The sequence below is a fragment of the Triticum aestivum genome, chromosome 4B (assembly GCF_018294505.1).
Source record: "Triticum aestivum cultivar Chinese Spring chromosome 4B, IWGSC CS RefSeq v2.1, whole genome shotgun sequence".
Lineage (NCBI taxonomy): Eukaryota > Viridiplantae > Streptophyta > Magnoliopsida > Poales > Poaceae > Triticum > Triticum aestivum.
The window spans coordinates 444,905,876-444,933,714 of NC_057804.1; positions in this window are offsets into that span (position 1 = coordinate 444,905,876).

Genomic DNA, 27,839 nt, shown 5'->3' on the forward strand with positions numbered 1-27,839 from the left:
GTCCGATTGTAGATAACTTGACACCAGATCCAAATTAAAACGCATCAACCGAGTGTGTAGCCGTGATGGTCTCTTTTCGGCGGAGTCCGGGAAGTGAACACCGTTTCTGGGTTATGATTGACATAAGTAGGAGTTTAGGATCACTTCTTGATCATTGCTAGCTTCACGACCGTTCCATTTGCTCTCTTCTCGCTCTTATTTGCGTATGTTAGCCACCATACATGCTTAGTCGCTGCTGCAACCTCACCAGTTTACCCCTCCTTTCCTATTATGCTTTGCTAGTCTTGATACCCATGGTAATGGGATTGCTGAGTCCTCGTGGCTCACAGATTACTACAACAACAGTTGCAGGTACAGGTTTTGCGATGATCATGACACGAGAGCGATGTTTGCTTGTTTTGGAGTACTTCTTCTGCTTCTTCTTCGATCAGGGATAGGTTCCAGGTCGGCAGCCTGGGCTAGCAGGGTGGATGTCGTTTGAGTTTCTGTTTGTGTTTCATCCGTAGTCGGATGATGCTCTTATGTATTGTGATGTTGTATTCGTGTGGCGTTGTATGCCTTATGTATGTATCCCCATCTATTATGTAATGTTGATGTAATGATATCCACCTTGCTAAATCGTTTCAATATGCGGGTCTATCCTTGGTGGGACCTTCGAGTTCCTTTTGGATAGGGTCGCATATTGGGCGTGACACTTTAGCAGGGCACCCGGTCACCAAGCGAAGCGCAACAGCCTTAGGATGGTGCTCCTAAGGCTTCAGCTAACCTGACAGCCAAAATCCCTCCTGAGGTTGAAGCCAACCCTCTAGCCGGAGGGGCTCCTTAGGCCAAAGCTCATGAGGCCGCGGCTGATGCGGCGGGCGATGAGACACCTGAAGATCAGCACTCTCAAGAAACACAAGACCTCACCAATGCCTCCTCCCTCGTCGAGCATCCGGTCTACTTCGTTAGCATGATGCTACGGGAGGCGCGAGCGCACTACCCCATGCCCCAAAAGCTCTTGCTCACACTCCTCGTTGCCTCCCTAAAACTGCACCAGTACTTCCAGGGTTACCCCATCAAGGTCATTTCAGCCTACCCACTGGAGAGGGTACTCCGGAGTCCTAACGCTGCCGGACGGGTTGCAGAGTGGAATATCGAGCTTCAGGCATTCCAGCTCGAGTTCAGCACCACCAGGGTCATCGAGGGCGCGGCCCTTGCAGATTTCGTGGCAGAGTGTACTGACGTCCCTGACCGTGGAATATGCGAGGACCACTCCCTCTTGCCTGGAGACGAGGCGCCAGATGGGTGGATCATGTACTTCGATGGCGCGTCTGCACGACAAGGCGCGTGGCTGGAGCCGTCCTCATCTCGACTGTCAAGGACAAGCTCTTCTACACTATACAACTCTGTTTCCAGCAGGGCGAAAAGGTCTCCAACAACATCATGGAATACAAAGGTCTACTTGCCGGCCTCAGGGTCGCGGCGGCGCTGGGAGTGAAGCACCTCACCATCAGCAGCGATTCCCAGCTCCTCATCAACTTCTCCAACAAAGAGTATGTCCCCAAGGATGAGCACATGGAAGCATACCTGGAAGAGTTACGCAAAATGGAGAAACAATTCTTGGGCTTGGAATTGCAGCACGTGCCGCGAGGCATGAACAGGGAGGCAGACGACATCGCCAAGAGGGCATCCAGGCAGTTACCTAAGGAGCTAGGAGTGTTCGAAGAACGACTCTTCAAGCCGTCAGCGGCTCCCCCCACCGCGACACTAGCATCACCTCAGGAGGACCTACCCCAAGCACCAGCAACAGGCACCCCGGCATGCGGCCCATCCTTAGGGGCCCACCTGCTCCTCGTTCTCGAGCCTCAGGAGGGGTGCTGGACCGAGGAGTTCAAGACGTACCTACTTCAGGGGACCTTGTCGGATAAGGAGGAGGATGCCCAGCGTGTGGCTCGTCAGGCCACCATGTATTGCATCCGGGACGGTAAGTTGTACCGCAAAAGGCCCAATGACGTTTCTTTGCGATGCATCTCCAGAGAGCAGGGGCTCGAGCTGCTGGCAGACATACATGGTGGGGACTGCGGACACCATTCTCATCACGCACCCTCGTGGGCAAGGTGTTCCACAGTGGATTCTATTGGCCCACGACACTCAACGACGCCACCGAGTTGGTGCGCTCATGAGAAGCCTGCCAGTTCCAAGCCAAGCTGATCCACCAGTCAGCACGGGGCCTCCAGACTATCCCACTCATGTGGCCATTCACGGTTTGGGGGCTGGACATCTTGGGGCCGTTTCCTTGAGCGCCAGGGGGGTACTGCTACCTCTATGTCACCATCGACAAGTTCACCAATTGGGCGGAGGTAGAAGTCGTCCGCACCATCCCAGCCGGGTCCGCCGTCAAGTTCATCAAGGGCCTCATGAGCCAATTTGGGGTTCCTAATCGTATCATCACCGACAATAGCTCACAGTTCACTAGCAACCTTTTCTAAACATACTGTGCTAACCTTGGAATGCAGATATGCTACGCCTCAGTGGTGCACCCCAGGAGCAACGACCAGCCGAGCACGCCAACGCAGAAGTCTTGAGAGGCCTCATGGCAAGACCTTCAAGAAGAAGCTCGAGGCCTACGGCAGGGGCTGGCTCGATGAGCTCCAGTCCGTGATGTGGTCCATCCGCACCACCGCGACCAAGGCGACGGGTGATACACCATTCTTCCTCGTCTACGGAGCTGAAGCGGTTCTCCCACACGAGGTCAAGCATCGCTCCACGCGGGTCCTAGCGTTCGACGAGGCACATCAGGACACCACATGGGGGATGGATCTCATGCCGGGGAGGAATGCCGCCATCAAGCCTTGCTCCGAGCGCCAAGGTACCAGCAGGCGCTGCGGCGGTACCACTGCCGCAGCGTCCGCCCCGGGACGTTGGAGGTGGGCGATCTCGTCCTGAGGCGGGTGTTCTCCAGGGAGGGGCTGCACAAGCTCTCTCCCATGTGGGAGGGCCCGTTTAGGATTGCCTGTGTCTCCAGGCTTGGCACCGCGCGCCTGGAGACACATGATGGGATCCCCATCCAGAATGCCTAGAACATCTAGCACCTCCGGAAGTTCTACCCATGAATCAAGGCCCCGGCCTGTGAAGGTCTCTACTCGTGACACTCTCACGTAATAATGAGTGGGGCTGTACATGCCCCGGAGTCTCCTGAGAGCCGCCCTGGGGCCTCACGGGGGCTCCCTCCCATGTCCTAGTGGCAGCACTTAGCTCCACGCTGGTGAGAAGACTAGACTAGGTGCCAGACGCAGCTGTTCATTTGCTTTCCGCAGTTGATTCATAATCTTTTAGTGATATTTAATGGAAATAGGAGTTTTCATGCTTTTGTTTGCCAAGTTGGATTTTCTCCCCTCTCGCTTTGTTCATTCTTAGCCTAGGCCAGGAAGGAGTGACAGTTTCCCATCGCTCTTCCTCGCGCGCCTCGCGTGTGGGGCCTAGGCAGGTGTGTGTGCATGGGCCCGCCCTCGCACAAGCACACCTCGCCGAACCCCGTTGCCCAGTGCTTCGGCTTTACTATCCTAGCAAGGAGCCCTCGATCAAGCTCATGGGCACCAGCACCCCTTCATGTCCGTGCCCCTCGGGCAGCGCAACGCGGTGCATTAAGCCACATCTAACCTATGACAGGGAGCTCGCGCAAGGAGGAATGAGGTGCTCGTCAGGTTTTCTTTTTTCTTTAAACATCCCTGCAGCAGATCTACAACGTCTCCCGAGACCTTAAACACCTCCCGAGACCAGGGCCCCCCGAGTCACCAGGAATGGGGGCTTCGTCAGGTGTCAAGGGTCTTGCCCTCGTGAGGTGGGAAGCTACCGCAAGCATGTCAAGCTAAGTTATCCTACCCTTCCCTACCTAGAATACAGACATCATGGCACAACATTAAGATAATAAGCATAACATAAAGGGGCATAACTGCCATAGTTCATTACGCACCCTAGCGGGGCACCCTACTTTTCTCAAATTGCAGAAGAAAGGAAAGGTTAAACAAAAGCGGCCCGCAAGGCCGTGACAGGTCTTGAGTCCAAGTTCGGCGGCCCCGAGCTCAGGCCGGGCTCTCCTCCTGCTTCACCGGGGCGTGGCTGTGAGAGGATCTGCTGCCTCCCTCGATCCGAGCTCGGCAACACGAAGGGTGATCGCAGCCGCCGTTGCTCGAGCTCTCACCCGAGGAAGAACTACCGTTGCGGGAGGAGGAGTGGACGTCGTCAAGGCCAAGCTCACCCCCGCAGCCGGCACGGCCTTCGTCAAGGCCAAGATCATCGTCGCTGCCGTCTTCTGGGCAGCACCCCGCGCGACGGCCGTCTTCCCTGAACACCCTCAAGAAGAGGGTCGCCAGGCCATCGTAATTGAAGTGGAGGGTGCACCTCCCGCTCAGGCCTCATGCGCGGGCGAACGCCTGACAGCCGCGGGTCAGGACCATGCTGCCCGCGGTGGCAACCTGGGCTCCCACCCACGAGGCCCTGTTGCAGCAGACGTCGGCCTGCAGCCATAGGCCATCAAGCCCCAAGGTCACCAGCTCGCCGATGAAGAAGCACGGAAGCCGGAACAAGGTGCCATAGGGTCTCTCCAACCAGACCACGAACTCCGGGAGCACATCCAGCAAGGAGAAGCGCGGTTGAGGAGGGCGAGCAACCGTAGCGCGCCTCCCCTTGTCGCGGGGGCTGCCCCGTGGCCGGTGGCCCCCGCCGTGAGAAGAAGCACCACCACGGACACCAAGGGAGACACCAACCCTCGAATATGTGCGCCTGCGCCCCCTGGGGGCCACCGCCAGGGTCGTGGCATGCTTGCGGGGATGGTCGCATGCCCTCTTGGGTGGTGGAGAACCTAGCCCCTCCTTAGGAGTCTTCCCCTTCTTAGCAGCTGAGAATCTCCTCGTTGGCACCATGGAAGCAACGGCGAGGTGGAGAAGATGGAGGGACGAGCAGCGAGAAGACGAAGGAAGAGATGAGCGAAGGGGGGCTCTGCCCCTCCCCTCATTTATAGCCAAGAGGTAGGCCAACCGCCGGCCTCCACGACCTCGCGCAATGATGATCCTCTACATGCAGCATCAAATTGTGAAGTCGAACGGTTGCCGAGGCAGCATGGGGAAGTGGAGACGCCCACGTCCCATCAAATTGCCACACGTCGTCCAAGGCCGCAGGTGGTTAGGGCCCGTGGTGTTCCACACTTGCCCTTTGGCTTCGCCTAGAAACCAAGTCCGAGCGTGCCTTGGGCCCGGGGGCTATTGTCGGCGTTCTAGATATGGGGGTACCTAGACATGCCTTCCTGCGGCCCACGGCGTGGCTCCATCGATGGCCTGGTAAGGCCTAGCTTCAGCATCAACAACTCAACACCCTCGCGAGGGGCCAAGCCTCGCGAGGCGGACGACACCAAGACCTCCAAGGGGATCGGCCTCCTCAGGCTGGCTCCCAAGGAGCGGAGATTTCCATGCAAGGTGCATCTCATGAGGCTCAGATGACATGAGCCATGACGACCAAGGCCAGGCGAGCGCCAGCGGGCCCAGTGTACCAGTTTCCTCTTCGGTGCAAAGGAGGAAAGCAGCAAGCGTGGATGCCCGAGGAACCAACCAAAGGTTTCCATTCTGGTGCAACAAGACCAAGACCGCCAGGACGGCAGGACGGAGGTCATCGCCGAGCCCACTGCAACGTCAGGACCAGAGGCTTTTGCAGGCTTAGACCACTTTAGTCAGGATAGGATGTACTTGTTGTCTCTCTTTAAATCTGGCAGTTGTGGGATCTCTTCCCGCCAACATTTGGGAAGAGGACCAAAGTCCACTATAAATAGGACCTAGCCACCACCATAGAGGGGAGAGAACCGGGCCGGATCCATCGAGTCAATTCCACCCTTACTATCTCACCAGCTCACTTGAGCTCAAGAACACCTCACCTCCTGAGGCTGTTCAACCATTGTACTAGTTCATCCTCAGCCCCTCAAGGCAATCCACCACAAAGCTAGAGTAGGGTATTACACCGCAAGGTGGCCCGAACCAGGATAAATTGTCGTGTCTCTCTTTCCCTTTGAGCTCGACGTGCTAGGCTGTGAGGTTTCACGAGTAGCAGGTTGGGTAGGTTGAGATCTCCGCACGCACCCTAGAGTTTGAACCTCTCAAGGGTTTGCGGAACCCGAAATCCGACACGAATCTTCTGAATGGAAGAAGAAATGCAAATATCAAGGCGTTGCCTTTGCGCGGGAGAAGCACACGTTGGAGGAGAAGGTCGCAAACTGACTGGGAAGAAGAATGCCTTGGAGTCGTACATCGAGGATTTCTGCATTGAGTTTAGTGAGAAGCTTGTTGGTAAGTTTTTCCTTGGCCGGATGGAATCCATATGTCGCTAAGTTTTTTCCCAATCATTTACTCATGTACTGTTTCCTTTCCATCAGAGCACTGCTATAACATGGATCTGGAGCTAGAGAGGCTTGGGAGGGATTGGGAGCCTTCGAGGTCACTCGTCGCTGACAAAGCGCCCTTGCCATCCTACGGCTGGAAGATTGCCTGGAGAATGCCTTGGGCTATATCATTCAGACGAGAGGCGCTTTGGGTCAGATTGATAAGGAGCTGCAGCCGGGTTAGGAGACTTAGATGGACCTGGAATTGGTAATGACGGGGCTGAATGAAGTCCCTGCCCGGGTGAAAGCTTGGAAGAAGTCGGCTGCTCAGATCGTCCTGACATGGTGCTGTCACTCGTCCTTGTTCATTGCAAGAACGTAGACGAGGAGAAGCTGAAGGGCCTCTGGGTGATGAACAAGAAGAACCTCAAGTATGAGGATTCCATGGAGACCTTCGTAGAAGCTACCACACGCATCACTGACGGGATCGATCTGGAGACCTTCGTTGAGCCAGCCGGCCCTCAGCCTGATGCTTAGAACATTTGGTTAAATTTGCCCCAGAATGCTAGGTGGTTGCTGTAATTGAATACTTTGCCAAGCCTTAGGCTTGTTTTACTTTTGCTCGAAACATTCGGACAGATCGAATATTTGATTTGGGCTCCTTCGTGAACTCATTTGCTTTCTATGCTTTTGTTTGACTTAGGCGAAAGCTGGCTCGCAGCTAAGCCCCCGACTGTGGAGCAGATCCTCACTCTGGTTGTCTTTAACTGAGGTGAAAGTTGGTTCACAGCTAATCCCCCGAGTGTGGAGTAGATCCTCACTCGGATTGTTTTTTTAACTTAGGCGAAGGCAGGTTCGCTACTAAGCCCCCGAGTGTGGAACAGATCCTCACTCGGATTGTTTTTTAACTTTGGGAAAAGCTGGTTCACATCTAAGTCACCAAGTGTGGAGCAGATTCTCACTCAGATTGTTTTTTTAACATAGGAGAAAGCTGGTTCGCAGTTAAGCCCCCGAGTGTGGAGCAAATCCTCACTTGGATTGTTTTTTAACTTAGGCGAAAGCTGGTTTGCAGCTAAGCCCCCGAGTGTGGAGCAGATCCTCACTCAGATTGTTTTTTAACTTAGGCGAAAGCAGGTTTGCAGCTAAGTTCCCGAGTGTGGAGCAAATCCTCACTTGGATTGTTTTTTAACTTAGGCGAAAGCAGCTTCGTAGCTAAAGCCCTCTCCTATCTTCACCCACTAGGGGTGTGTTAGTTTTCGAATGCAGTTAGTCACCTGAGTCAAAAAGCGACTGTAGGTCGAACTAGAATATATATGCGAAAATCAAGACTTTTAATCATTTAAGTTCATTCGGACTAAGTATTACAAAGGAGAAATTTTCATTTTAAGTTAAAACTTGCGGAGCAGATCCGCGTTCCCAGCTCTGGGCTCTTCTGTTTCTTTGGCAAAGTTGTAAAGTAGGTATGCTCCATTATGCAGGACCTTCGATATGGCGAATGGCCCATTCCAAGGGGGTGCCAATTTGTGAGGATTCTATTGATCCACTCAGAGGACCAAGTCTCCTTCCTAAAAAGCACCCTCTAACATGCCGATCAGGTCTTGTTGGTACAAGGTTGATCTTATGAGCACCAGCTCCCGTTCCTCCTCTAGGAGACCTAGGACGTCCTGCCTTGCCTCTATACTTTAGCTTCTAAGTAAAGATCCAATCGAGGGGAGTTATGGAGCAAGTCACTCGACAAAACCGCTTCTGACCCATATACCATGAAGAACAGGGTGTGACTGGTGGATCAATTCGGGGTCATCCACAGGCCCCACAGGACCGACGAAAGCTCGGTTACCCAGGCCCCCGCCGCATGCTTTAAGTCGTGCATGAGGCGAGGCTTGACACCTTGGAGTATCAGTCCATTTGCCCGCTCGACTTACCCATTCGACTGCGGGTGCGCCATAGAGGCGTAATCAACCCAAGTGCCTTGGGTGTAGCAAAACTCACGGAACTCATCCAAGTCGAAGATAGATCCGTTGTCGGTGGTGATGCTATGAGGTACCCCGAATCTGAAGATTATCTCTTTTATGAACTGAATGACAGTGGCCGAGTCCAACTTATTTATTGGCTTGGCCTCGATCCGCTTGGTGAACTTATCAACCGCCACCAATAGGAGCGTGAAACCAGTCGCATCGGTCCGGAGTGGGCCGACCATGTCAAGTCCCCAGACGGCGAACTGCCAAGTGAGGGGAATAGTCTTCAGAGTGGACGCTCACTTGGCGACTGATTCGCGTAGAACTGGCACCCAACATAGTGATCAACTATATCTCGGACAACCTCATTGGCTCGGGGCCAATAGAACCCGGCTTTGAATGCTTTGGCGACCAAGGTCTGAGAGGATGCATGGTGTCCACATCTTCGTGAGTGAATCTCCTACAGAATTTGTTGTCCTTCCTCCGGTGAATGCATCGCTGAGTGACCCCGGTGGTGCTTTTCTTGTACAACTGATCTCCCATGATAGTGAAAGCTCTGGATCGACTTCATCTTCTGGGAGCTCATGCCTGAGCAGGTACACCAGATACGGCTTAGTCCATTCGAGAGTGATAACGAGGATCTCTTGGACCAGGTCGATTACTGCAGGGATGTCTACTTCACTTGGGTTAGAAGGACTGACTGGTTGCAGGGGCTCTACCACAAAAGGGTCTTCCTTGATCGTGGGTGAGTGTAGGTGCTCTAAGATAACATTCTTGGGCATTGCCTTCTGAGTGGAGCTCATCTTAGCCAAATCCTCAGCTGCTTGGTTATTGAGACGTGGCACGTGTGTCGTTGTTTTGGGAACCAGGGTACTCAGACTTGCCTGCCTGTGGCCCACGGCGTGGCTCCATCGACGGCCTAGTACGACCCATCTACAACACCAACAAGACAAGACTGTCGCGACGCGGGCGACATCATGACCTCCGGAGGAGCGGCCTTCCTAGGCTGCCTCCTTAGGAGCGGAGATTTCTATGCAGGTTCTCAACCTCATGAGGTTGTGGTGACGCAAGCCATGAAGACTGTCATGGATTTGTCATAGTAGATGCCCTAGTGAAAGGACTTAGGTGTGGAGCCATCGCAACTACGTTAGCTTGAAGGGGTTGAACGGGACAAAGGACACAAGGAGTTTACCCAGATTCGGCCCCTCATGGTGGAGGTAAAATTCTACGTCCTGCTCTAGTTGTATTGCTTAAGTTTCGATTACAAGGGAGGGAATACGCTTGACCTAGTTCTCAATTACTTGTCTCTTGAGTTAACCCGCCACCGGGTCTCACCTTTATATACACAGGTTGGGACCTGGCGCTTACAGAGTCCCGACCGGCTCACACAACATGACCGACTCGGTTTCTAACTAGTCATGCCTTACGGAGCAAGTCTTCCTTCGGCGGTTCATAGGCCCCGGTCTTGGGCCTTCACCAGGCCTACCTCCAAGAGCCGACGTCTTCAAACTTCTCCTTGTGCCTTTGTGGACTTTCTTCATGTTAAACCACCATCGGTGTAACCTGGTCCCTCCTGGGTGGGTTATACCTCGGAGTTATATCTCCAACATTAGGCCCCAGGTTGATTTGAACTTGTTCACATCAATCTTCACTTTTTACCTTAGCAGAAATGCATCTGTGTCAAATCTTCATTAGACCGATGTAACCTGCCATGACATCACATAAACAGAGTCATTGTAAACCGCCATGACGTCATGTGCATTAATTCCGCACAAGGCCCAGAATATCTCAACGGATCTTTATCTTAATGGGCTTCCCGTGAATCGAGGCGCCAACATTTTATCATAATAATTTTGTCTCTTCGATTCCTATGCATGCCATCTTATCACCTCCTTATAAATAGGGACATGGGGCCCTCTTTTTTACTTTTTACCCATGCCTCTGCATCTTCTTCCTCCTCGCGACTCCACTCCGACCCGAGCTCCGCCGCTGCCGTCCTCCTTCAACGACATCCACTCCGACCACTGCATCAACCTAAATGAACCAGAGAACTGCGGCACACCTCCACTATTCATCATCATCAGTAAGTTCTCATCTCCCCTTATACCAAATCTGCATTAGGGTTTCGGCCGCTCATCGGCGTTCTTCACCGTTCATCATAGTCCCCTTCTAGAAAGCTTAATTTGATCTGAAAAATGTACTGATGTCGCGTGGTAATAGTTTAGCATTGTATTCCAACCACAGATGCAGCCCCACTGTCCAAGATTCAATCTCAGCTCATGAGCTCTTCCACTACTGTAGTTTTAGGTTAAAGAATTATTCTCATTTTCTGAACCGCGGTAGATCCAAAATTACAAGTGGAACCTGTAAAACCTGTTTATCCAACACTTGGTGAAATTTTACTCCACTTCAGATCTGTACAGAACCGCTCCATCACTATCGTGGGGGCGGCTTAAATGAGATTTTCTAACCCGCCAAATGCCTGCTGGCTTAATTCTGAACCTTTTAAACCGCCAATATTTATCTAAAGCTGATATTTCCATTACTAATTTAACCTGCCAATATTTCCTTCTTAGGCCTTATGTTACAAAAATTACTAAGACCGTCACCTCGTGCAACTGGGTTCCTTCAATTGTCACTGAACAAACTCTTAATGAGTATGTTCATACAGGTATATTGGAAGCAAAACATGTCATCCACTGGCGGGTTCCAGGTCCAGGAGAAGCCAGACCTCAACCAAAGCAAGGCAAAGTTATAATCTTTGTTGATCATATAAACTGGGGATTCTCACCGCCCGGGTCAAAATTCTTCCTTGACGTACTGAACTTCTTTCAGCTCCACCCTCAAGACATTGGACCCAATTCTGTTTACAATATCTGCAACTTCCAAGTCTTTTGTGAAGTATATCTTCAAGAAGAGCCCAGTGTTGAACTTTTCAGAGAGTATTACTATTTGAACCGCCAGACTGAATTCACCGATGGACCCAACTTAGAGCTTGGTGGAATCTCAATCCAAAGACGAAGAGATGTTATATTCCCTTCTGCTACACTTCCCAATCACCCTAAAGACTGGAATCAGACTTAGTTTTACTTCAAGACACGTTTCCATCTGATGAAAATCCTCTGTCGGGTTTCCGCAACTGCCGGCTTAGCCCAAAGCATCCACTTCCGGACCGGCTTAGCACTGCTGAATGGGCTAAATATATGCCCACCTTTTAAAAGGTTAGGGCCTTGCTGGCTAATGGATTAACCAATGTCGAGGTCCGTTGCTGGGACGCTTGGAGGATCATACCTTTGAGCCGCCAGCCTGGCTTGATGTGTGCATACACTGGTGATGTCAAAGATCCATAGAGCCACTGTCAAGTGCGTCTGGATGACAAGTCAATCAATGAAATGACCAAAACGCTGCTTGGGGAAAGTTAACAGAGCTGCATCACAGTAGGTCGCATTTTTTGTCATGCATGTACACCCTTGACGATTTTATGACAGAATCAAGATAGTCATACATGTGCTGTCGTAGAAGTGTTCCATGACATTACCGAAATTATCATCACGGAAGTGTCCACTTCCATGACGATAAATCGCGCATCACAGAAGTGCTTTCGTCAAGGGTGACCGGCATGTGGCATCCGCCGTAACAGGACGCCGTTAAGCTATCAGGTCGGGTTTTGGATCCGATAACCCGTTAACAGCCCGGACCAATGGGAAATTTCCATGTGTAAAATTCTGATTGGCCGGAGGAAACACGTGTCTGCTCGTCAGTGGGTCAGATAGGCGCCTATGATATGTCTACACGTGCGACGGCCCACCATTGGCCCATTTAGCTTACAAAGCCGACCTGCTTGACTTGGTCAAAAGTTAGCGGGCTAGCCCATGAAAAGCTTGTTAACGGTCTCTTTGCAAATAGCCCATTTTACGGCCCAGTAACACCCGTTAGGGCCTAATGGAAATCAGCCCAACAACGTCATGTGGGCTGTCGAATATAACACCAACCCGTTTCAGTTTCAGCCCATGTATGGCCCACGACGTCTTTCGGCCCATATGAGGCCTTCGTATCTTTAGGCCCTTTAGAGGCCCACGGTGACTCTAGCCCATAATGAATAGTAAATTTCTTTGTACCCGTTAACGGCCCATGATTCACATGGGCCGTTTCCAGCCCATGTTAGCTTTCGGCCTACTGACGGACCATACGTTCTTGGACTCCTTTCTGGCCCTCGATTACTTTCGGCCCGCTACTGGCCTGTTCCCGTAATGGGCCAAATTTGGCTCGTGGCAAGAGTCGGCTTGTTTCTGGCCTATTAACCCGTTGCGCCGTTTCCAGCCCGTCCTATATTCTGGCCCATTAACGACCCGTTATGCCTGTGACAGAATTAAGACTTTGCTATCCTCCGGCCTGTTAATGGCCCATTACCGTGCTGGGCCGATACCAATTACGCCCGTTTATGGCCCATATAGACCCATTTATCCGACGGCCCGAGGCCCACCGATTCTAAGACCCTGTTGGAGGCCCATTTATCCACGGCCTGTAGGAGACCCATGGATCCTACGACCCGTAGCAGGGTCAAGGTTACCATGGTCCGTATATGGCCCATGGTTGTTGCGACCACTAGCAAAATAGGGTAAAAGAAGACTAGGAAATAAATAAGCCCAAAACTAACGCTAGGCTATTAAGGTGATTGCACAGATTACATCCACTTGGCATCAAAGATCGCCACCAGTGCAAATATAGGGAACACCCTACACTATACAAAAATGGCTTGCTGTTTTCTTCAGCCGGTGGCTGCATGTTAAGAACAAATTTTGTATCGCACCAAAACAAATTACAACTATAAAACAAAAGGAAGGTTGGCATAAAAGTTAATAGTCTAGTAGATAAATGCACCACCAGAAGTTCAGAAGCTCAGTTCATTTGACCTGACTGTTATGTTTTCATGCTGTATTGTCCGATGGAGCACCATAACCTTCGCCTTCATTTCTCCTAGGCTCCTGAACAACATAGCAAATGTCTGATAGTCTGGTTTCAGAACCATGCATATATTGACGACATCAAACATTGTCTCTCCTTGTTTCACAAAGGGTCTCTGTTAGGGAATGGACTCGTGTCTGGAGCACAGATATAACATTGTTTTGAGCTTGCATATCTTGATCATGAGGCAGTTTGTACGAGATTGCCTTAACAACCAACCCAGTATTACGCAGGAACATGCTTTTGGCACTATTAGTGGACAGGTACTGACCCGCTGCAGCAAGAGCTGACATTGCGGTTATACTTGCCTCGCCACCTTCAGAAGGTGGCTGTTCCACCATTTTTCCATATCTTGCTAAAAAGTTAAGCTTTTACATTAGTAGTACCAGAATAGAAGATATTAAGGAGGCAGCAAAACCAAACAAAATAGCTTTGGTCTATATACAGAACTTATTCTGGTGAACCCATCTAAAATATTAGTTGTATTTTATTGCAAAGTACATAATAAAACCAGGTTCCAAACATCTGACCATGTACAATTGCTAATGTATTGTCTATTTCTTCACATTGTATTGACAACTAAGGACAGAGAGACGAAGTTTATAGTACGATAAGCATAGTATGACATCATTCATATCACAAAACAACTAAGAACAGACAAACAGGCAATTGTAACGTTATGTGGGCAAGTCCAGCTCAGAACTAGATTACAGGTCAAGATCAAAGGAACATCAGTCCTATCTTTTAAACCTTGTAAGGTGCAATGATACGCTAAGACAATTGTGTATAAAATTGAAAAGAGTAATAGACATTGGCAGCAAACCACGCGGTTCAAGGCACAAGTCAGAGTAAGTAGTAGTTAAAAGGCATGAGGATTAAGGACTTACAACAGTGGCTTTGACTGGTGTAGTCATGCCCTTCTTCTTGCTGGTGTGACAGTCCATGAAGATTTCCACATCATTTGGTTCAGGTACTTTTTGGTCCTTGCGTGCTTTCCTATGCATTTGGAAAAAGTCAATATAGATCTGATAATATGGTACAAAAAAAAAGAGTGAAACAACAGCTTATTACAAGAGCCTCGCAGTGTGCAATATAGCTACGAGATCCCGTCGTCTATTGGAATTTCACTTTCGTACGGTTGGACTTGTTCTTTGAACAATTCACCTATAAGAAGATAGATTTGTGTGGCACATGCGTAAATAGGACTTCAACATGTGAGCTGATCACACACACACACACACACACACACACACACACACACACACACACACACACACACACACACACACACACACACACATATATATATATGTATAATGTACCTGATACTTCGGATCAGACCAGTGTTTAATAAGGCCTCTCCAGTCTTCATCCGATATATTTTCCACTGGAGATGTTTGGGCAAGTTCATTGTTAGCCTTGCCTTCAAAGTGAGTTTTCCTCAAGTTATTCCGATACTATCGTAGAGTAGACTTAAAAACATGGGTGCAAGCTTGTCTAGTTGCATCATCTTGGCTATCCAACTTGAACCTCATTTGCTGAAAATTATGGGAGTCTCATTATCAGCAACCTAGAAAGTATGGGACAGAGCAAGACGATATTACTAGTTTCCATACATAACCATACTTACAGATAAATGGTCGAGGAAGGTGTTGAACTGGGTTTCGTCTTTGTCATTCCTATACTGAATCCATGTTGGGAGGATACATACATGACACCTAACGGCAACCGCTGCCTCTGATACTAACTTGGTTGACTCTGTAGCACCACGTGGCCTTTTTAAACCTGCCTCAAAACGGATCTCCATTCTTCCTCCTCTATATTTAGTTAACCTATCAAGCATTATCCCTGATGTTTGTTTCCTCTTGCGCCTAGGTGCTAGTCCAACAACGAACATAGGAAGTGTTAGTGTACATCAAACTGTGAGACTACATATAAAGAAGCATGCAACTGTAACTTGACTACAACAACTACCTTCTTGCTGTTGAAGCTCACAAGGTTCATCTAATATTGCCAACTCATCTTATGTCAAGAGTGCTTCGGAAGTAGTGTCAGGTGGCAAGGGAGCTTGGGAACGTGCTGCTAGCTCAGTTGACGCACAAGTAACTCGTGCAGCTGGTAGTACTGTGGAAGGTGTTGCAACAACTAGGGATGTCTCTGCTTGTTTGGTGGCAGCTATTTGTTTCTGTTTGGCTTGTTCTGCAGCTCGTGTAGAACAGGATACCCTTTTTGTAGAATTTTCTGCTAGACTTTGACCTTCTATTGCACCATCAGTACCAGCAGAATCTATAGGATTCTTCCGCTTCCCATTCCATGTCATTCTGTGTCGCTTACTCTTTCTCTATGCCATGTTAAGTCAAGCCGACAAGAAAAACGAATAACAATTTAGTTCTTCAGAACAAATTGATGCATGATACAGAAGATCTGAACTTTGATGTTAGACAACCACATGATAGGAGGATGTAATATGTACGAAAAACAGGACAGAAGAGATAACCAGAACTATGATGTGTAAACTAAGCAAAAGACGTTTCACTAAATTAGAAGCATTGCAATGGAAGGTAGACACCATATGAAAGATGCTACAAATATCGCTCTGCCAAGTTAACAGTGTCTCATCATAAATGGTGTTTAAACAAATGTGAAGCACTACAAGAAATAAAATCATATGCAAGATGCAAACAACATCACACTACCAAGTTAGAGGTCTCTCGTCATTAGTGCCATTGCATATTCACAGCTTATGATGTGTAAACTAAGGAGAAGGCATTTCAACGAATTAGAAGCAATGAAAGATAGACACCGTATGAAAGATGCAATGAATATCACTCTAACAAGTTAAAATTGTCTCGTCATAAGTGCCATTTCAACAAATTAGTAGTACAAGCTAGAAAAGAATGCGAGATGTAACCTATATCACACTCCCAAGTCAAACGTGTCTTATGATAAGTGATTATTGCAGGTTACACAACAGTAGTAATTTGATGTAAGAACATGGTGTGATAGACAGATATTGTATGTTCTAGAAACAGGAACATGTGTCTTATTCACAAGTATAATGTGTAAAGTAAGTAGATAGAATTCAACAAAATTAGAAGCAATACAAGCTAGACATCACACATAACATGCAACCACATATAATAGTGCCAAGTTAGAGGGAGCACATGTGATGGTGCACTAGGGGAGACGTGTTCATCATCAACACAACTACGTTGAGTGTCTATGCATGTGTTGTCTTGCAAATCATCTTGGGGGGATGGAGGAGTAGAATCTGTAGAGGCCCTCCGTTTGGAAGGAGCACCTTTATCCGCTGCCTTGCTAACTTCCTTCCGCTTTATTGATTTTGAATTGTCAAGTAAAACCGACAAGAAAAAGCAATAAAATTCTCTCTTCAGAACTCATTCGTGCATGATACTGACAATCACTACTTTGATGTAAGGCAAACACATGATACGAGGATGGAATATGTACGAAAAATAGGACGGCATGGCATGTTCACAACTGTTTGTCTAAACTAAGTAGAAACCATTCCAACAAATAAGAAGCAATGCAAGCCAGACACCACATGAAAGATGCAACCAATATGACTCTGCCAAGTTAAAAGCATCCCATCATAAATGACATTTCAACAAATTAGAAGCAGCACATGCTATAAATCATATGAAAGATGCAACTAATATCGCACTGCATATACTAAAGGTGTCTCGTCATATTGATTGATGCGGGATACAAAAAATAGTTTTATGTAAGGACATGCTTAATAGACAGATGTACTATGTACTAAATACAGGAAGGTATGTCACATTAACAGGTATAATGTATAAGCTTAGCAAAATAGCACATGCAGTTTAACCAGATTGGAAGAATTACAATCTAGACACCATATGCAACATGCAACCACATATCGCGCTAGCAGGTTAGTGCAAGCACCTGTGATGCTAGTGTAGGGGAAATGCGGTAATCAACTACAGAGCTATGTTCACTATCTTCATCTAGCCTTGATGTTTCTTGAGAATCATGTCGGGAGGCTGAGGCTGCATTCTTTAAATGATGATCTTTACTCACAGTAGTCCACTTGACTGACTACCTCATCATAAGTGAATGATGAGGGATACACAAGAACATTAGTTTGATGTAAGAACATGGTTAATAGACAGATGTACTAGTATGTACCAAAAACAGAAAGGCATGTCATATTCAAAGGTATAATGTGTAAGTTAAGTAGATGTAGTTTAAACAAATTGGAAGCAATACAAGCTAGACATCCGGCTGGAGTGGTGAGCATGATCATCTAGGACCTGAGAGCCTGGTGGGAGGCGGGCTGCTTCGCCACCATCGTGGCTTTTTAGTTGGCTTCCAGGTGATGCCTGTCTGTGCTGGGCTTGTCACTGGCTTGGCCAGTGCCCTAACTAGCTATTTGTCTTCTGGTGCTCACGGGATGGTGGTTCATGTAAAAAATATCTTTCCTTATCTTAATAATGACCGACTTAGGCCTTTCGAATACAAGCTAGACACCATATGGAACATGCAACAACATATGACACCACGAAGTTAAAGCAAGCACCTGAGATGGTGGCTCATTGCGAGCGAGGTCATCAACTCGAGAGTTACATTTACCGTCTCCATCTGCTAACACTGCACCCTTTATAGCGCTGTAACCTGTCTTGCCTACCCGCATATGAAGCTGGAGCGACTTCTCTCTTTTCTTTTCTGCTTCTCTCAAGGCAGCAGAGTCTGAAATACCCTTGCATAAAAATACAATAGTGAGAGTATGGGTGAAGTGTGTGTGCAGAACTAGTGCACTGTAAAAGTAGCAAATAGTAGGTGGCTGAAAAATAAGTGATAGGAGACATATGATAGCTCTACAACATTGCATGGCAAACAAAATTAGATTCTGCTCCGTATGATTTTGTAATATATGAGCACAGGAAATACAAGTACTCCTCCAGCACAACACCACATGTGGTCATATCAAGATAACAGTCGACTGAAAATAAATAGGTCAGACGATTTTTATGAACCGTCCGATCTATAAGGAACGGGCAGATGGCCTTCGTCTACCTCCTGCCAGTCACTGTTGATGATCTTTCTCAAACCGCTAGCGACCACCGGCCTAGACCCCTGCCTCCGCCGCCCTGCCCTCCCCTCGACCTCACACCACTGCCGTGCTTGGAGCGCCCCCAAGCCATCCCTTTAATCCCGACTGACCTCCAAATCGGGCGCCAGCAGCTCTAGGCCCCACACGCCCCTAAGATAAACACCAAGGCGCTGCTTCCCCGACGTAATAGGCGGACTAGCGCCTGTTACACCGGGGAATGCTTCCATTAATTGGGAATCAACTAACCAGGAAATGAAATCCAGGGGGCGATAGACCTCTAGCTAAGGTGAAATAGTATATGAGGAGAAACCTTGTGCATCGCGAGTTACTAGGAACATCTAGTATCAAGAAGAAGCGGTCAACTAATGTCTTCTGTGGGATGAATACCGTGCAAGCAGACACGTAAGATTTGCATGAATAAGGGAAGAGGAGTACCATTTCCGATTGCCAGTGTGGTCTCCTCCATATGTCGCGGCGATCTTCCTTTTTCTCCCGGGGGAACTGATGTTTTGGAACCCATGGCCAAATTGTTGACTGTGTTGCCATGGTCGTATATCAGCGGAGGGGAAGCAAATCCGAGGCGACGAAGGACGTCGTAGCAGGAACAGCTCCGGTGCGGTGGACGGTGGCGAAGTTGGAGCAGCAACGGTGAGGCGCAGGATGACGTGGTTGAACTGGCGCGGGTACGAACAGCTCGGCCTCGGCTTCAACTACCAGCCGTGGAGGGCGTTGCGGTTGAGGTTGCGATGGACGACGATGTCGGGGTACCAGCTCTGGCGTGATGGAGGAGGGCGGCGGTTGATGGGTGTCATGGGGTGGTGGATGGAGGACGTCGGGGTTTTGCGGCTGGTGCGGAGGTAGTTTTTGCACCCACGGAGTACGAATGGGGAATCAGACGGGTGGGCGGGGGGGGGGGGGGGGGGGGGGGGGGGGGAGCTAAGGGAGAACCATGTTTTGGTCTGGGACACACTTGTTTTTGGCTTTTTTGAACAGATGGGACGCGCTTGTTTGAAATTTGGGGAAAGTACAAACTTTGCCCCCCTCTTAAATTTTGGACCTACTGTGGGTCGGGGGTAGGATGGTAATCCCAAGTGTCCCAAATAGTGGGCGGGAGCGATTTCGGCCGCACGCATGTGTGCTTAGGCGGCCATTGTGTATGAATGTTTTTTGGAGGTGGTTGTGTGGCATCTAGATGAAGCTACAAACCTACCCCGGTTTAGACCTTTGGATGTGGGGCCGGTAGGTTTCACGGGTCGGAGTTATTAGAAAAGTAATTTCCTTGTACCACCAAACATTGCTCTCATGCGGTTTCGGGCGGGTAGAGGCTATTTTGGCGCTTCATTCAAAATTTTGAAACACAAGCATTCACGTTTAGAGTACTCTTGAACTTTGAGGATTGACCTAAATAGACAACGTTAAATTTGACCTTGTATGTTTGAAAACCTCATTAAATTATCCACTTCTTTTTGAAATTTTGACACTTGAAAATCCTATAACTATGATTATTTTGGAATGGAGGAGCTAAATTTGAATCAATTTTGTACACGACTACATATGCTATTATGTACAAAATTAGAGCAAAGATTGGTGCCCCCATAATTTAGGTATGATTTACAAATGCTATGATATCGAATTCAAATAATCGAATGGACTTCATGCTGAATTCGATTTTTTTTTAAACCACCTTAAGTTGAATTCAAATGTATGCTGGTTCATAGGTAGCTATTTATAATGTTCATTGTGTAACTTTCATATGTATAATGTGCTTTACACACACAACATGAACTATACTCACGTTCATATTCGATTGCTAAAGCGATGCATTGTCTGGAGTTCAAAATACTAACTATGTGGATCAATTATGTTGAATAATAACATAGACATGCTCAAATTCGATACAATCTAGATGTCTGATGGATCAATGACCGTTCCTTACGCGAATTGCAAATATCATGATCCCATCCTAATATTTGGATACAAGTTATATCTTTAATCAATGTGTACATCAGTCTTTTACGTGTAGTTTCACTCTCCATCAGTGGTCTCTCACACATGCTCACACACTCTCTCCCGAGGTGTCTTTCTCGCAGACATGCTCTCGATATAACTGTCCCTCCCTCTCGTAACCATTTACGACTGTTTTCACTAACCTTTGTCACAAGCACTCTTCCTCTCACAAGCATACACACGCACAATCCCCATCGACTCTTTCTATATACATAGACCTACCTACGTGTCTCCTGTACGCACATTATCTTTAGGCCTGTCTCTCACGCATTGTCTCATTCCTCTCTTCCTAATTGACGAGTATGATTCTAGCAGAGCATTCTGTAGGATGCCCCTTAAAGTTAGGTTGGATGAACAGTAATATTAGAGATAAGGGGTTACCTTAGTCTGAGAACCTAGGGTTCCAAATCCTAGCCAGCTTTGTCAGTGGACACAGAGTCCTTCACAATTCTGCTATCTTTGTCTTGTACGACTAGTCATCCATGGGTCTCCCTACATGCGTCATGGGCCGACCAATGTGACGCAGGACGAAACCAAACGAAGGGCCTCACCTCGACCCACCGGACCTCACGAGGTGACACCCCCTCTGCTCCCACGTCTCGTTATCTTCTCAAACCAACACGTACCAACACAGACACCACACAAAAAAAATTCTCCCGGTGCCTCTATCGCCCCCTTGCATATACACACTCAAGGGAATCTGTCGCCGTGACATAATATCCGTCTCTCTCTCTAGACTACTCTCATTTCTCGTATTGTCTCTCCCACGCCCCCCCGCTAGCCCCTCTATCCATGCCTCTCTCGAATATGTAATACACACACATACCTCTCTAGGCCCTGCCAAATACATCAACTACACATTCACACATGTTACATCACATACCCCATTGATCTAAAAAGCCCTCTCTTCACGTATATTTCACATACAACATTCCTTTTGAATAAAGTGTGGCCAAAAAATTATTTTAGTATTTCTACATATATTCAACATTACAAAGTTATATGGAGGAGTATGAACGCTAATTTGCATTGCATGGTTCCCACAATGATATTTATTCCGCACTGTGAATTTGTATATTTTCATACTATATATAAAGTTAGTCATGATAAAGTGAAACGAAGAGCATCTCTCTCCCCATCGCATAGCCCCCTCTATGCCCCTTTCACGTACGCACACAAACTATCTCCAGGTCCTCTAAAAATGAGCCCCCAACACATTCATGCATGTTTCATCTTTCTCTCGTGATATACACAATGATGATCATTGTATTTGAAGCAAAAACACGATACATACATTGGACTTCAGAATCTGCTCATTATGGTCACCATTTATGTTTTTGGTTATTATACAGTCACGTGCTCACCGTACAGCTTTGTATTTGCTCAAGACACGACTAGTTGACTAGTTAAATGCTCCACGTGGCACCTCTAGTGTTGCATCACATTATCTCACTACCATTGGGCCCACCTGTTGGCATGTATCTACTCTACACTCTTATAAAAAATAGAGTTGGTGATGATGGTGTGCCTGCCATCCTGCAATATAGGTCGTCCGATTTATATCCGACGGATAGGAAGGAAGCTATGGCAATTTTGCAAAAAGGTACCCACACACCTCTTCACATTTGCAAATAAGGCCTTCCCTCGTTCATCCTTTTCTCTCACAAGATAAACTAGTCATAGAAATGCATCTTGATGTTACGTGCAACGCACGAGCATCTTGCTAGTCAGAATAAAAAACAAATGACAAATATATATTGGACGGTCGTTTGGAGTCATGACCGCGGGCACACCGGACAAGGTGGCCTTGTATTGGTATGTTGAGCCGTCTATTTTAACACACATGAGCTGGTGTGGTGATTATACACACACGCACGCATGCACACAAACTGCATGCACGCAATACTCACACGAACACATGCAACCACGCACGCACGCAACACTCACACATACACACGCAGCCACGCACGCACGCAACACTCACACGCACACACGCACGCATGCATGCACACATCAGTACACCACACGACCAACACACACTCTCACGCTCAAGTGCTCAACCTACACGGCATGCGCACACATTAGGCCCTGACAGACACATACACAACCAGGTGATTCCCGCGCACGGGTTGGAGTCTTGTCGCGCCTGCGTAAATTTGTGTTTATCTGACCTTTTCCCTATGCGATCTAACAGGTGGGACCCACAAGGAACATGGTCAATTTAACTAGTCAACATGGTGCCACACAGACTATTTGGCCAGTCACCAGAGTGCAAACCGATGCTGAACCATGAGCAAGTGACTGTATAATCACCGCAAAACGTATATAGTGACCGTAATCAGCTTATTCTGAAGTTCGGTGACCGTATTGAGCTTTTCTCTCTGTAGGCCCTCTAAAACTACATCTCTACATGTTCTCACATGTTACATCTAACAACTATGCAATACAACACTACTACTACACTCTAACACAATAAATCATATGTGTTTTTAGTTTTACTAGATATCATATTGTTACTTAATTATTCAGTTTGCATACATTAAAATTGCCTCTGAAATGTATGGATGTATCATCTACCGTGCGGGAAAAATCCCGCCCTTTCCTGTTTAATCGGGTTTGTATCGATGGATTGTGCGAAACAGCAAAACTATAGTACTATACAGTACAAGTGACAGTTCACTGGGCCGCCGTGTCGTGTACTCCTCCGTCATAAGAGTAGAGCGCTCGCTTTCATGAATCTTCTAGTCCCTTTCGCTGACATGTGGGGCATCAAGATACCATGTACATGTGCGATACCAAAATACAGTGCAGAGCAGCTGGGGTGAAGCACCCCAGTCATGGCGCCGGCGTAGTAATGAGCAATGAGGCGTCAAATCACAAAGCTGCACCTTTCCCACAGTTAAGTTGGAGGGACGAAGTAATAATGCTAAAGAAAAGAAGTTCGAGGGACGAAGCAACCATCATTTCACTCGTTACTGAATCTGCTTCTCCCTCATCTTCTTCAAGTTAACCACATGTTGCTTCTGCTGTTGTTCTGCCTCATGAGGGATGCTGATCGGCTTGGTAAAGCACTGGCACGTGGGACCGCATGTTAGCAAACCGCTAGGACAACGTCCTCTAAAAATAAGAAACCTCCCCGCCATTTGCATGGCAAAATCACCTCCTTTTTACTAATCTTGATTCTATAATTTTTTAGATCAATATAATTGAGATTTGTATAGATAGAACACATGAGCAAAACCAAGTGGTACGGTTAAGGGCATCCACAATGTGTAGCCAAATGTGAAAAAAGCATTTGGCATCGTGGGAACCATTGTGGACGGTGCTGCCAAAGACGAAAAGATGGAACTGAAGCTCCCTGATTGATTGATTGAAGGAATAGAAAAATGCAACGTCTCTCCTCTTTCTCCCGTGCTTGGAAGCATGTACAGTATAGAGCATAGAGTCTACTCCCATGTCCCTTCTATCACAAATCACAAAGCAGTGAGGCATCAAATCACAAAGCACGGACGAAGAAACCATCATTTCACTCTTCGCTGACTCCGCTTCTCCATCATCTTCTTCGAGAAACCACCTCACTACACTAAGCTGGACGGACAACGCTATTGTGTACTAGTAGTACTAGTACATTTACGCGTCCTTTGGTTCAACGAACTTCCTAGATGCAAATAAGGCAGTTGTCTCGGCTTGCAGGCGGCACTTGCAAACGACTTACCGTGGTCTCCCTCAATGGTGTTCTCCGCCGAATGCACTTCGCCAAACCACAATGTTTGGGATATCGTGGACGTCACCGCAATGGGGAAGGAAGTCAAAAATAGTTACTACCTCCTTTTTTTGTACACAAGGCCAGTATATCAAAATTACAATTTGCAAAAGGCCACTAACACTAATCGAGGCAAAATTGATGGGGTTTGCCTCACACTAGCAACCAAGGACATTAATATACCCTTGCATGCATGCGGAAGTAAGAAGGTTGGTTTGCATGGTGCTGCATTAATCAAGCGATGAGGAGTGAGATGGTTAGCTCTTTGGGCTTTGGAGAAAAAAATACGCATTAATTGACACGTCAAACGAGGATTAGTACGTCCGTACTTATCATGTTTGGGTCTAGGCCTTGCATTGCCATACTTCGCCACACATTTTTGCCAAGCTTGCCTAAAATTTTCAAAATGAAAAGGAGGCACACTTGCGCACGGCTGTCGCGGTTGCACCGCACCCTCACACAGTCGCTCCTACACGCCGCAAACCCAACCAAGGGACGCACCCTCACTGACACGTGCTTTCACATGTGAACAAACCAAACTCAACCATCCTATCGCTGACACATAATTTTCGTTCATGCAGTATGTTTATCCAACCGCATGTTGGGGAGGATCCGTATGGCCCGTGCGGTGGTCTGTTGGGGCAGAAGAAGAGGTGAGGAAGAAGGGTTAGGAGACTTAGGATATTCATCAAACTGCCTGAAATGGTAGACTGACCCAAATGATGGAAGTCAGGCGACTTGCATAACAATATATGTTTTTACACAACAAAAGATCCATAAAAACAACAACATAAAGAAAAACTATCACTGCTCGCGGAATGAGACGGCCTCGTCGTCTTTGGCTGCCGACGTGAACCAACTGTAGCTACCGACATGTGTCTCTGCACCGTGGTTGTCCTCGGCCTCCAGCTACTCGTTCACGCGGAGCGTTCGGGCGCTCTGCACGGACGAGAGCACCGCCTGGTTCAAGTCGAGGACATCCAGTTTCACCTGCAGGAGGGCCTCAATGGCAGCAGCATCCGTGTGCTCCGCGTCGAGTTGAGCCTTCACCGCCCGGTTCAAGTCGAGGACGTCCGGTTCCGCCTGCAGGAGGGCCATGATGACAGCGGCATCCGCATGCTCCGTGTGGATTTGAGCCTCTGCCGCCCGGTTCAAGTCGAGGACGTCCGGTTCTGCCTGTAGGAGGGCCTCGATGGCAGCGGCATCCGCGCGCTCCGCCTCAAGTTGAGCCTCCATCACCCGGTTCACATCCACGGCATCCAATTCCGCCTGCAGGAGAGCCTCGATGGCAGCGGCATGCGCGCGCTCCATGTCGAGTTGAGCCTCTGCCTCCCGGTCATCCTTTAGTATCGCCAGGTTGAACCGCTGGTCTGCCTGCACCATGGGGGACTCGGACGCTGGCACGAAGTCGACGTCCATCATCTCATACCCATCAGGGGCCTTCTGCACCACGACCTCCACCATGAACATTGGATTGGCTTCCTCCTCCTTGTAGCTTGGCTCCAGAGAACTTGGGGATTGGCCCGCCGCAAAGCGAGCTTGGGAGCGGATGTCTGTGGCGCCGACCGCTGCCGTGATTTCTGCGCGGCACTGTGGCGTCAACATCTTGTAGTACGTGATCTTGTGGCGCACCATGGCTTTCCGGCGAACTAGGGGACGCTTGATGCAGGCTAGGGGATCGAAAGGTGGGGGAATGGGCTGGAGATTAGGTGTGGTTTTGGGGCAGTGGCTGGCGTAGGCCGAGCAGTGAAGGTTCTGGTGTGAATAGTGGTTCCGGTGATGACCGGTTAATAGGTTTTGACTGTACATCGCTCTTGTCATGTTCATGTTGCACCCCGGCACGCTAGACCCTCCATGTCGCTCACCGAATGGAAAGCGCTTCGTCTTGCGTTTTCGCTCGCTTGTGGGACTGCAGTTTAGAGCAAACCTGTCGGATTTAGGGATCCGGCAACCCTTGAGAGTTTCGAACTCTGGGGTGCGTGCGGAGATCTCAACCTGCCCAGCCTGCCTACTCGCGATCCTCCTAAACCTACCGCGTCGAGCTCAAAGAGACACAAAGACACTGAGATTTATACTAGTTCGGGCCACCGTTGTGGTGTAATACCCTAATCTAGTGTGGTGTGGTGGATTGCCTCGAAGGGCTGTGGATGAACTAGTATAGTGGATGAACAAGCCTCAGGAGGTGAGGTGTTCTTGAGCTGGTGTGGTGCTCTACTTGCTCTGATCTCGGTCCCTTTCTATGGTGGTGGCTAGGTCCTATATATAGTGGCCTTGGTCCTCTTCCCAAATATGAGCGGGAAGGGATTCCACAACGGCGGGATTTGGAAGGGGACAAGTACTACAGTCTATCTTGACAAAAGTAGTCTTCGCCTATGAAAAGCCTCTGGTCGTGACGCTGTAGTGGGCTCGATGATGACCTCTGTCCTGCCGTCCTGGCGGTCTTGGTCTTGTTGCACCAGAATGGAATCCTTTGGCTGATTCCTCGGGACTCCGCGCCTGTGGCTTGCCCCCCTTGCAACAAAGAGGAAACCCGCACTCTGCACCCGCGTGGTGCCCGCCTGGCGCCCACCTGGCCTTGGTCGTCATGGCTCACGTCAGCCAAGCCTCATGAGATAACTTGCATAGAACTCTCCGCCCCTCAGGAGCCCTCCTAAGGAGGCCACTTTCTTCGGGGGTCTTGGCATCGTCCGCCTCGCGAGGCTTGGCCCCTTGCGAGGGTCTTGCAGTGTTGGTATTGAAGTTGGGCCATACCAGGCCGTCGACGAAGCCACGTGGTGGGCCGCAGGCAGACAGGACTAGATACCCCCAAATCCAGGACACTGACAGTATCCCCCGTGCCCAAGGCACGCTCGGACTTGGCTTCTAGGCTAAGCCAAGATGCAAGGGCGGAGCGCCGCGGGCCCTATCGGCCTGCGGCCCTAAAGACACATGGTGGTTGATGGGATGTGGGCGTCTCTGATACGTATCCAACGTATCTATACTTTTTGATTGTTCCATGCTATTATATTACCCCTTTTGGATGTTTCTGTGCTTTATTTTACACATTTATATCATTATTGGGACTAACCTACTAACTGGAGGCCCATCTCGTATTGCTGTTTTTTCGCCTATTTCAGTATTTCGAAGAAAAGGAATATCAAACGAAGTCCAAACGTAATGAAACCTTCGGGAGCGTGATTTTTGGAACGAACGTGATCCAGAGGACTTGGAGTGCAAGTCAAGAAGCAGCTAAGGCAGCCACGAAAGGGTAGGGTGCCCCCCTATAGGGCGCGCCCCCTGTCTCGTGGGCCCCTCGGGCGGCCACCGACATACTTCTTCCTCCTATATAAGCCTACGTACCCCGAAAACATCCAGGGATCCAACGAAACACAAGTTCCACCGCCGTAACCATCTGTATCCGCGAGATCCCATCTTGGAGACTTCTCCGGCGCTTCACCGGAGGGGGAATCGACCACGAGGGATTCTACATCAACACCATAGCCTCTCCGATGAGTTGTGAGTAGTTTACCACAAACCTTCGGGTCCCCACTATAGGGCGCGCCCCCTGTCTCGTGGGCCCCTCGGGCGGCCACCGACATACTTCTTCCTCCTATATAAGCCTACGTACCCCAAAAACATCCAGGGAGCCAACGAAACACAATTTCCACCGCCGCAACCTTCTGTATCCGCGAGATCCCATCTTGGAGCCTTTGCCGGTGCTCCGCC